The 12,520-nt window shown below is 36.1% G+C and overlaps 1 long non-coding RNA gene across 4 annotated transcripts in view; it reads left to right on the top strand.

Annotated features, from left to right (window-relative positions):
• The first annotated feature begins 1,420 nt into the window (after positions 1 to 1,420).
• LOC138697536 (uncharacterized) overlaps positions 1,421 to 12,520 on the top strand; it is a 32,086-nt gene continuing 20,986 nt past the window's right edge. The window contains exon 1 of one of the 4 annotated variants that reach the window (XR_011331583.1): positions 1,421 to 1,722. This is a non-coding gene — a long non-coding RNA (uncharacterized lncRNA). The remainder of the gene's footprint in view (positions 1,723 to 12,520) is intronic. The other 3 variants (XR_011331582.1, XR_011331584.1, XR_011331581.1) reach the window with 3 other exon arrangements.

Here is a 12,520-nt window from a genome sequence, read left to right on the forward strand (position 1 = left end):
CTGGAAATATTTATGCCTCTAATAAACAATTATAGCCTACACTTTCGGTATTCGAACTCAGAAAATATTGCCGTCACTTTGTCCAAACAAGAGACTGTAATTTGGCGGAAGATGTGCATTGTTTATACTAGTTTTTAGATTTTTCCTGCAATTTTTTGTCTCTAATAAAGAATTATACATTTTCAGAGCTCAAACCCAGGATATAATGCCGTCATTGAATCCAGACTACAGACTGTAATTTCGCGGAAGTGGAGCATTGCGTGTATATGTTTTTGTACTTTTCCTGTAATTTTTAATACCTATAATGATGAATTATATATTTTCGGGGCTCGAATTCGGCCTTAATTGGTTCCTATGTTGGCGGTTCCATAGATGAACCGTTCCTACCTACTACAAACATAATCTTTGTAATAAGACAACAGTATTTTACACTCTATGCGCGTCTTGTATCTCTGCTCGACCTGCATTAGGTTTTTATCGAGAGGAAGATTGGTATAAGTAACAATTTTCGTTACAGTGGAGGCAGATGAGTTAAGGTTGATAGCGCAAAAAGCGCTAGAAATATGTTGGCATTCCTTCAGATGTTACAGCATAGCGGAACAAATACTGCAGTAGAGCCCTAAAATTTATTGGCAGACATTTATATATATATATATATATATAGTTTATTTTACGATTCTTTATCAACTGCGATGGTCAGTGACATGAAGGTGATGCCAGCGAAATGACTCCAGCGTCGAACTGTTACTCAGCTTTGCTCTTAAAGGGTTGAGGGAAAACCCAGAAAACAACTCAACCAGGTAACTTGTCTCAACCAGGATTTGAACCTCGTCCCGCTCGTTTCACAGTTAGACATGCTAACCATTGCTACACAGCGATGGATTAAAATTATACATATTAGGAATGTGAGAAATGTACGATAATTTTATGCTGAAGTACGACAATTTTCAGAAGTTGGTACGACGGTTGCGATTCCTTTATCTGGCAACCCTGTCGCTCAGTGTCCATTCTTTATAATCCCTATTCGCCAGTGTTGCCAACTGGACGGAAATTCCGTCAAAAGTGACGGAATTTCAACGTAGCGGACGGGAAAAAAATGGCTTTGACGGGTGACGGATTTTCTGACGGAAATTACGATTTACATCGTCTTTTGACATTTTTAATTGTTTAATTTTTTAGAGATTTTACTTCTTATTTGAACAGCCCTGCGTAATCCGTAAGAATCTCCTGTTTCAGATTTCCTCGTAATCAAGTTAGATTTTGAAGAATTATTATTTTAATCAGGATTTGTAAGTAAGTTGTGTTAAAATTTGCTTTATATTAGGCCTATATTGGGTCTTATTATTATTATTTTTTTAATTTTGACGGATTCTGACGGATTTCCAGGAGTTATACTGACGGGGATACAATTTATGTGTTGGCAACACTGCTATTCGCTGATGTAGCAGCCATTTAGCCGCCATTCATTAATCACACAATATAACTGGAAAGAGCTACCGGGACATTTTTTTGGTTTTTTGGTAAAATGTCTGGAACAGAAGTAAAGAGAATAGCTATTATCAAAGCTCTTCGTACTTAGGGCGAGGAAGGATTGACGAAATATAAATTGCAGTTAGCGATGAAGCTGGATTCTACAGTCAGATCTATCAATATCGATGTTGCTCTGAAGTCTTTGCAGGAAAATGGAATTGTAAGGAAAAATGGGCTACTGTATTACCTGATGTAAGTAACTCAGATCACATGTTTAATTTACTGTTTTATAAGTTCCAACTTTCAGATCTTTTGACAGCACACTAGAACTAGATGACAAAAGCTTCTCAACCGAAAAATAACAGGCATTGTCCAATTATTTATTCTGCATTTAATTTCCTGCCTAGTGTCATTTATATTTGTTACTGTTGCTCCAAGATACTTAAATATTTCCACCTCTTTGAAGGACAAGTTTTTATATTTCCATTTCGTACAATATTCTGGTTACGAGACATAATCATATACTTTGTCTTTTCGGGATTTACTTCCAAACCTATCACTTTACTTGCCTCAAGTAAAAATTCCCGTGTTTTATCTCATCGTTTGTGGATTTTCACTTAACATATTCACGTCATCCGCATAGACGAGACAACTAGAGATTACATATCCACAAATATTATTTAATGAACTGAATTCACTGTAGGGTCTAACTCATTTTTGGAGTTTTTTTCCCCTCCATCATAACATAAATAGAGTGTTAATTTTAACTTGTTAGAGCCTGGGCCGTATTCACTAACGTTGGTAAAAATTTTATCTCGGTTTTTAGCTACAAAAACTTAAATAGCTAAATTTGTATTCACCAACAAAATTATCTCGGTTAATTGGGATTATCTCTGTTTAAAATTTTACCGGAGAATTGTTGGCCGATAAAATAGGAAAAACTGAGATAATCGGAATAACAAGATGGCTCGTAGACGACTGGAATATTTAATTGATGAAAGGTAAAATGACAGTGATGAGGAATATGGTCAAGAATACAAAAGACGACGTCCTAGGTGACTAAAAGAACGCGCCACTTACTTTCAGGACTACAATGACTCAGATTTTGTAACACATTTTAGATTATCTAAAACTTCAGCTTTATCAGTCTTATCAATGATAGAACATAACCTGGAATTTACAACAAATAGGTAAGCTGAATTCTCTACAATACCTATTGTTTATACCAGAGACGCAGCAAAAAATTACCGTACTTTACAAGGGATGTCGGGGAACAGATCGCAAGCAATCGACTCACCGATCAGCTGTAGCAGCGCGTGCGGACCGAGCATTCAGTTTCATTACGGTAGACCTAAATTATTAGTTTCTCGCCATTTTCTGAATAACTTGGTTATGTATTGCCTCGAAGGCATTTCAGCGTCACGAAACTGATGTAGAAATTTGCGAACAGTACAGTCATAAGATTTGTTGGTCAATGTTACTTATGTCCCGCCCACTATAGAGACGTAGGCCAATTTTACACATATTTAGTATAACTTGTTGCTCCTTTGACAGGTTAGGTTTGGTTAGTTTAGGGGGAAAATTTTAAGAACACGGATTGCACCTACCAAATTATGTCTTAAAATACTAAAACGAGCAGATTTGTCTGCGTTTGTCGAATGCGCATCATTATATTTACGAAAAGGCACTTTTCAGTGCCAATAATTTATTTTGTGCGCACAAGGTTGGAATTTTGAAGTATGAGGGAAAGGGTGCAATCCAAGTTCTGGAGTTAATAACGTGCACTCAATAAACACTCCACTCGTCAACTAAACACTCCATACGCTTCCCGCTGTCCACACACTCAATCCTCACCACTTGGAATTTTAGGCCTACCGTAATAAAACTGAACGCCTGGCCCACCCGCGCTGCTACAGCTGACCGGTGAGTCGAGCAATGGATTGCGGACAATCTGTTCCCCGACGTCTTCTGCATAATGCGGTAACTTTTCGCTTCCTCTCTCTGTAGTTACCCAATTTATATACCTATAAGTTAGTGCTATAAATACACACACGTGCATATACATGCATACTAACGATCGTATTGACAGGCATCGTGGTTGGCTACGGCATGTATCTTTACATTTTTTTTCATAAAATTAAGAAAATTAAAATTTGAATAAGCAGTCGTGGACAGCCGATAAGGGGTGGTCCTCCAGCTTGGGGGTTGGGCGAAGGGCTAACAACCCATCACCGTAAAAAACAGCTTGTTACGAATTCCTACAGTAAGCCTCGGCAGAAATGCATATAGAGTGTTAGTTGGGAGACCGGAGGGAAAAAGACCTTTAGGGAGGCCGAGACGTAGATGGGAGGATAATATTAAAATGGATTTGAGGGAGGTGGGGTATGATGATAGAGACTGGATTAATCTTGCACAGGATAGGGACCGCTGGCGGGCTTATGTGAGGGCGGCAATGAACCTTCGGGTTCCTTAAAAGCCATTTGTAAGTAAGTAAGTAAGTAGTGACCAGCTCAGCGTTGCAGATTACGCTGGTGTTGGTCAGTCTACAGCTTCTCGAATTGTACATAGAGTCAGCAGTGCCATAGCTGCTTTACGATGCCAATATATTAATCTTCAAACTGTACTTCAAACGCAGATGCGTTTTTACAAAATAGCCAGATTTCCAAAAGTAATAGGAGCAATGGAGTGTACCCATATTAGGATACGATCCCCTGGAGGTAATAATGCGGAACTCTTCCGAAACAGGAAGACTTTTCGCTAAATGTACAAGCAATATGTAATGCTAATATGGAATTTAGCGACATAGTGGCTAGATGGCCAGGCAGTAGTGACGACAGTACCATTTTCAATAATTGTGTACAATGAGCCAGGTTCGAACAGGGGATCTACGGGGAATTCAGTGTTACTAGTAGATGCAGGCCACCTCTGTAGATCTTACCTAATGCCTCCTCTGGATATACGTAGTTCATACACCAGCAGAGAATCTCTATAATGAATCGCAAATCAGATCAAGAAATGTAATAGAGAGAACGTTTGGCTTATGCAAACGAAGATTTCCGGTTCTTGCTTTGGGGATGAATGTAACATTAGATCATATGTTTGCCGTGACAACTGCTACAGCAGTAATGCATAATATTCTTCGTCGAGCTGGAGAAGAATTACCTCAGGACGATCCACGTCTACAGTTCGCTGCACCATGGGCTGAACTCTTAGGAGAAGGGCAGATTGATGGACGACTGTATCAGCAAAATAGACCTATATCTCGCCGCGACAATCTAGCAGTGGCGGCTGATTGACTGAGGCAAGTGAGGCCGGGCGTCAGTCACTTGGCTTAACTGAAATCAAATTTTGTGTTTATTTGAATGAAGCATATATCGCTGTAGAAGCATTTGAAAACTTTGATGTATATAGACCTGTTTTGCAGTAAAATTTGTTCCTGAGGCCGGGATCGCTCGTGCCGGGTCTGGCTTGTGATGTATATAGACCTGTTTTGCAGTAAAATTTGTTCCTGAGGCCAGAATCGTTCGTGCCGGGTCTGGCTTAATGCATTTCATGTCCTTTCGCGGGCTTTGAGTTTACGCTTAAAACGTTGTAGCTGAGGCACAATTCGGCTGGCCTGGTCAGGTTTCACTCCTCCCATCCATGGGCCGGCCTCAAGGGTAGAGTGGGGTGGGAATAGCAGTGGTGACTTGTCTTCCGAACTAGGCCATAAATAACAAAATTCCAGCTCTTTGGCAGGCAGAGACCCACTCGAGATTCTCTCTCCTTATGTCTCAGTTTATGACATAAGCGAGGGTGTTCTACTATTGTACTTCGTAGTACAGTAGTGAATCTGGGCCAATGTTATGTATTTCGGGAAAATATAAACAGAAACAAATGAGAGAAATAATGCTGGTGCAGTTAATTCATTGTTAGTGTCCTTTTCCGAGAAGAAATAATACTAAAAGAAAGGAAGTTTTAAATAAAGAGAGAGACTACGGAGATACCTACAACATCGCTGATAATTTTTCTGACACATAATCTTAAAACGCGAGTTTCTATTGCATCCTGGTATGGACAACATAAATGGTTATGTGGTAATATGATGCAAAATAAACTTCTCTTGGCCTTGTTTGTTGCTGTCAAAGGAAAAAAATAAAAAGAAAAGAAAGAAAGGGGAATTTCAACACATAATATGGGATGCTTCATCACACTGAAACAATCACTGAAACTCAGAGCATAACAGCTTATTTGGTGAGTGAAATTATTATTTTTTCATTGATAGTAATAAGAATAGACTAATAAAAGTAATAATAATAATAATAATAATAATAATACAGTAATAATGATATTAATAATATAATAACAATAACAATTAATATCATAAACAAACATTTCCTATCAGAGGCACTTAAGCTAGTTCCATCTGGCCTCACTGAGGATTTGGATCACCGGCCGCTACTGCAATCTAGTGAGACGAACATTAATTGATACCCACTTTAGAAGTCTCCTACCACAGTAGCAGCACAGCATTTTACATTATTAAAAGGTCTTGCATAAATGTTGTCTATTTTTTATTACACATTGTTGTTTTATTACAAAACATAAGAAATAATTTGCTTTTTTCATGGTTCAATTCTGTAAACAAATGTACTATTTACATATTACTTATTCATTACATATTAAGACTTATTTATATTCCTTATTCTTTTAATGTACTGACACGGCTAAATTATTTTTTCATATAATGAAAACAATGAAATTGAATTAATAATTATCAGCACAATGCATTGTAACAATTTTAATTGTTGTTTAATAATATTTCAGTTTTCATTTTCTCGTGTTTGAGTAGTTCATTTTCTCTTTCAAGTTTTACTCTTTCGATTTCGAGTTTTAATTTTTCCTGCTCTAGTCGAAGAGAGTGAAGCTCCTTGTTCCACAATGTTCTTGTGTTGCTTGTTCAATGCTCTTCATTATTGCCTCAGCCTTCAACGTGTGGATTTTTGCTAAGGGCTCTTCTGACATGCTAAGCATTGGTCTTCTGTGTGTAGTCCAGCTTGGGGGGACATTTTTTGAAGTTGAAGGAGATGTAACACTGACGTTGGTCGAGTCGTTACAGGCAACTTCACTTGTAGCTTCAGTGGAGCAGTTTTTTATGGCTTGAACATTAGCGCTGTCGGCGGCTGTACTGCAGCTTGCAGTCACAGTCGATTGTAGCGCTGGATGCTTGGAAGACTTAAGCATATTTGGTGTATATTGACCCCAGTTGAATTGCGTTGGATGAATTTCAAAATTACTACTTATTTCCGCGGATTCTTCTGTCAGCACAATTGTATCACCATTATTAACTGCAATATCTAACGGTTCATGTCACTGTCATATGGGTTTTTCAGTCCCTCTACTGAAGGCCAAATAAATTCTATTACCCTTTCAAGGATAGGATCATTTGTAATAACCTTACTTGTGCCCCCACCTGTTTTCAATGCTTCCATCTTGATTTCCGCCGATGCCTTTCTAGAAGCCTTCTTTAAACTTTCCCAAACATTTCTCAAGTTTGTAGCATCCCGAATAGGCCCGTTTCCTTGAGAATTAAAACTAATTGAAATTGTTTGCCACTGTTAATTTTTCATTTGAGTTGTTACACCATCTGTTATTTTATTTTCTATCACATTTATATTTTATGCCACCAAATCCAATAACAATTCCTTCTCTTGACATGTCATATTAGGTTTCTTTCTACGTTTCTGATCAACACTAGCCATAACTTACTGTAGATAAACTATTTTCGCACACCTAACCTACATACACTCGTAAACTTGTTTATTTTTATCATGAATTTATAGTTTCCATGGCGTTAGTCAATTGTTTCCCCTCTATGCTTTCCGTGCTTCGTTATGAAAAAATTAACGATCAAATGCAGTCTGAAACGAAAACTTCGTTTTTGAAAACCAGGATAATAAATTATGTGGTGAATACAGAACTAAGCGTTATCCGAGATAATGGTATTATCAGAGTTTTAGAAATCTGAGATAATAGCAAATATTACTGACGTTGGTGAATACGGGCCCTAGTGTTTGAGTACGAATTAATACGCATCCTAGTTTTCAAGACAACATTTTGTAAAAACAAATGTGCGTAGTCTATTATAATCACGCAAATACGGTTTAATGTGTGTTCATTAAGATGTGGCCGGTTTTGAAATTCTTGGAAATTCGAAGCTGCCCATTCTTGTCTCCGCACGTGGTAGCTAAGTAGCTTCAGTAAATCGGTTATGCGCCAGTAGGAGAATAAATTCCGAGAGGGAAGAGAGTAGGGCTATGTATAGAGGGAAGATGTAGAACATTTTAAACAATGAGAATCCAAGTCCAAAGCTGTGACCGTACTGAATACAACTATCCTAACATCCCTGCAAACTGAAAATATTTTGACAATTGACTCAACCTGATATGACGAGAAGGTTGCTGATTAGTTTTTGAACTCCAATGAGTGGAAGAAAGAGAAAATTTGTAAACTAGCTTTTTTTTTTTTTTTTTGTAAAATAATCATATGTTATTAAGTAACTATTAATGCTATTTCAGATGTAATTAAATGTCATTTCAGTTATGTTTCTTTCTTCAGACTCCCATAAAACCACATAAAGTTTTACTGTAGTATAAACATCAGTAATTATCTCGAAGCTTTAATGCTATGACACAAATTTTACTGTCCTTTGAATAGTACCGTTTTATTTGCTATGTTTATTATTGAAACAGCCCTATCCACAGATTTTTTTTGCAGATATAAAAAAGACGAATATTCAATGATGTGGTCTTCATTAAATACACAGAATATGTTTGCAGTGGTTCTTGTAAGGAATCATGTCGATTTAAGCATGGGAGCATATTACTTGCTTCCCCAATAAATTCTTGCATCACGAGACTTGCAGTTTTATCAACACCTGCTAAAATATTTGAATCATTAATATATATAAACAAATTTATACTTATGTAGCAAAATCAATTTCACATGATCAACATGGGTTTATGATTGGAAGATCAACTGTTACAAATTTACTACATTTCACTCAATTTGTTTCAACCCAACTAGATAATAAATTACAAGTTGATGTTATTTATACAGATTTTCAGAAAGCATTTGATAAAGTTGACCATGATATTCTTTTATTAAAATTGAAACAATCTGGATTTTCTTTCTCATTGCTATCGTTAATTAAATCTTACTTGAAAGGAAGAGTACAAGTTGTGAACTTTCACGGACATACTTCTAAGCCTTTTACGGTAAATTCTGGTGTGCCTCAAGGATCCAATCTTGGTCCATTATTGTTTTTATTGTTTGTTAATGATATTGTGAATTGTGTACAACATTCTAAAATTTTATTATTTGCGGATGATATTAAATTGTATAAAGAAATCAAAACTATATCAGATTGTAAGCTACTTCAAACAGATATTACAAACTTACATATTTGGAATATTAATAATAAATTGTTATTTAATATTAATAAGTGTATACATATGACCTTTTCTAGATTGAAAAATACAATTAAATTTTCATATAAAATAGAGGCAAAAGTTTTACCAGCAGAAAATGAACATAAAGATTTAGGTATATTATTTAGCAGTAATTTTACATTTCATAGTCATATTAATATTATTATAAATTTTTCCTATAAAAGTTTAGGTTTTGTTATGAGAAATGCTTGTAATTTTAAAGTCAAAACTATAATAATTTTGTATAATTCCATTGTTCGATCTAAATTAGAGTATGCTGCTGTTATCTGGAACCCAGTTACTAACAAATATATTCTGTTACTAGAAAAAATTAAAAACTTTCTGTGCTGGACCCCGGACTCATTTCACTGGCATTATCACCTTCATCTCATTCAGACGCTAAATAACCTGAGATGTTGATAAAGCGTCTTAAAATAATCCAATGAAAATTACTACATTAACACATTTAATATACCACAAGACATAGAATGAACGAATTAAATGTAATTAATATGAAAAGCACCATATTTTATTAATGAAATTACGATCCACTTCCATTAGATGGCTACCGACAACAGCAGCAGGGCTGGCAATACATGCAAACGAAATTATATTAAACGTTAGGAATGTTACTACAGGTTTGTAGTATGTGAATTTATTTTAACTCAACAATAGGATTTTATTCTTCCAACAATAATTCCTTTCTACAATTCACCTTAAACGCTCTCGTCAACAATTGGATTTTCACTCAACACAGTATTCGTTATAGCACTCCACCGACGACAATGACAATTTACTTGGACTATTACGAACAACAATGAACTGTTAATCTTAACTAATATTTACAAAGCACTATTTACAAATCAGAACTATCAGTTCTCAGTTCACAGTTCTTCTAGCTCAGTCACTCGAGTTCATCGTATCTCGAACCACAGACCTTCAGAGACAGTTCACTGTACTCGAACTCAGGTCCCTCCAACTGGGGTCCACTGCACTCGAATTCAGATCCCTCCAACTGCGGTCCACTGCACTCGAACTCAGGCTTTCGGATGCTGGCACAGTTGCGGACGCACACTCAAGTCGAACTCCGGTACACAAGACTGGCTAGCTTGCTCTGTTCACTGGCTTACTAATCAACTGAAAACTGCTACTGCAACTGCCCAAGTTCGCTGGCGTTTCTTCCTTTATAGCCACAGTGACGTAGCCTGGAAAGTTCGACTTCTCGAATTATCTCGCATGCTGCTGCTCTTCGGACGGACTTCTCTAGAAGATTCGGGAGGGTCCGTCCCTCCTTCACCGCGCGTAGCCATGCCCCAGGAGGCAGATGCGCGCGCACCCCACCCAACACAAGGCCGACTTAGCCTCTCCTCCGTCGGTCGTGAGATCGAATCTCACGTGGGCGTCACAGTATTATGCAACAGGTTAAGTCAGTTTAGATTAGATCGTGTATTAACTTATGTGACAGGTTAGGTTTGATGTGTAGTTATGAGAAAGGTTAGGTTAGGTGTGTAGTATAGTCACGAAGCTTGAGTTTATGAGGGTTGTAGGAACAATAAACTATGCAGGTACTATTTTACATTGTCTGTAATGAGGCGATAGTGGTAGAAACTATCTATGGATGCATATTTACTACGTTTTGAGCTTCGATATAATTCATCAGTTATTTTGAAACTTATATTGAACCTTTTTCTGATGTCAAACAGGACTTCTCTGCTGAACAACCCCTACCTAATTTTGCTATATGACAAGGGTCAAATATAGTCCAAGCCTTACAACCTAAAGCAGTGAGGATGGTGATATTGGGAGATAAACCATCACAAGTAATTGACCATATTTAATACCTATTTCATGCAATTTAGTTACGCATATATTCAAAAGCTATGCCTGGACATTAGAATTTACTTTGTCAGTAAAAAAATATGCAACAGGACATTTAAAATCAAGTTTAATCGAAACTATCATAAACACCAATGCTTCTGTAGCTAGTACATCTTTCTCGTCTAATTCAACATAACCAGAGTGCCGTGAGAGTGTAGTGTCCCATTGAATTTGTTTTCTCAGTGACATAGATTTAATTATAAGTGTGCAGTCTTTAAGCCATGGTTTTTCTGAAATATTAGCTTTTAGATATTCAGACACCTCACTTATGAAACCTGGCTCACATTTAAATTTAGATAAGTAACTACTCAGTCTATTTGGGTGAGGCAATTTAAACATAGTTCTAACATATCTGTAAGCTTTAGGTGACTAAAAATAAAGCGTAAGAGAAAATTGCTTGATAGCTTCAGTGTACCTGGCACCATTCTTTTTTTACATCTTAATTTTTGAGTTCATTTTGTAATAGTTCAAATGGAAATTCACTAAAATAATTATGTAACGAACTATTTCCTTCAGGTGCAGAGTTAGTCTTACTCTTTAGTTCATACAACTGAAGGCTTAAAAAAAAAAAAAAAACAGTAAGAACACTGAGAAACCTTGACAAACATCCTATGATTCAATAGTAATTTTCTAAAGATACTTACCTTCTCTGGTACAACTGAAGTATTTCGAATAAGAGGCCTTCTCCTTTTTATAACTCTATGCAGTCGTTCTGGATAGTATAATTTAATAAAACCAACAATAATGATATTAAGCTCATATTAGTCACCTTTGCTATACAATATATTAAATTTTATTCAAAATAAAGTTAAAGAAACGAAGTAAACAAACCAACTTTAAACACAGTAAATTAAACTTTCAAACAATACAACATTGGTATTAATACAACAATAAAATTAAGTTCATATTAGTTATATTTATAATATATTATAAAATTCTAATTGTACTCAATTTATACCGCATTTTTTGGTCCAGGGAAAATACTAGTCTTTCACAAAAACACATTTTTACTAGTATTTTCCTTGGACCAAAGAATTAAAAACAAAATTGGTGTAAAATTAGCATTTTACCATGGACCTCACTGGAGATGTTCCGTTTCATCTTCTCCGTTATCCAAGTGATTTCACAAAGTGCTACGATACAGCGTTCCTGTGTCTATCATTTAATACCTTGTAATTTCCAATGACATCTCCACAGGAGTTCATCTCGTTTACTTTTAAATTTCTTCAGTCTCATCCCAGGATTGCATGTTTCGCAAAACATTTCACTCCTAAGTAAACCATATTCGCATAAAAAAACCATAAACATAGCCTATGTCTTTATTCATGGATAAAGCTACTAAAAAATTTACAACTTATTTATAATTCCATAATTTCCATTTCGAGGCCTACATTTTAAATCAAGAGGGAGAATTTGATCCACTTCTTTTTTTTTATTTATCTATAGCATTCGAAATTGCCGCCATGATTATGATCAAACTAATTTACTACAATATTGATTGGTTGGCAACATAATGAAAACAATATATATCGATCATTTAATTGATCGAAACGCAACTTCCGTTGACCTTTTTTTTGTGGCTTAGCATATTTTTATATTTAGGTTGGGTCCTATAATGCATCTGTTCCGGATTAACTTTGCGCCATTGTGATTAACAAAATGCAACTTAGAAGCCTTGAAAATTGACTTCATTCTTGCTTCGG

Source organism: Periplaneta americana, chromosome 4 (assembly GCF_040183065.1).
Source record: "Periplaneta americana isolate PAMFEO1 chromosome 4, P.americana_PAMFEO1_priV1, whole genome shotgun sequence".
Classification (NCBI taxonomy): Eukaryota; Metazoa; Arthropoda; class Insecta; order Blattodea; family Blattidae; genus Periplaneta; species Periplaneta americana.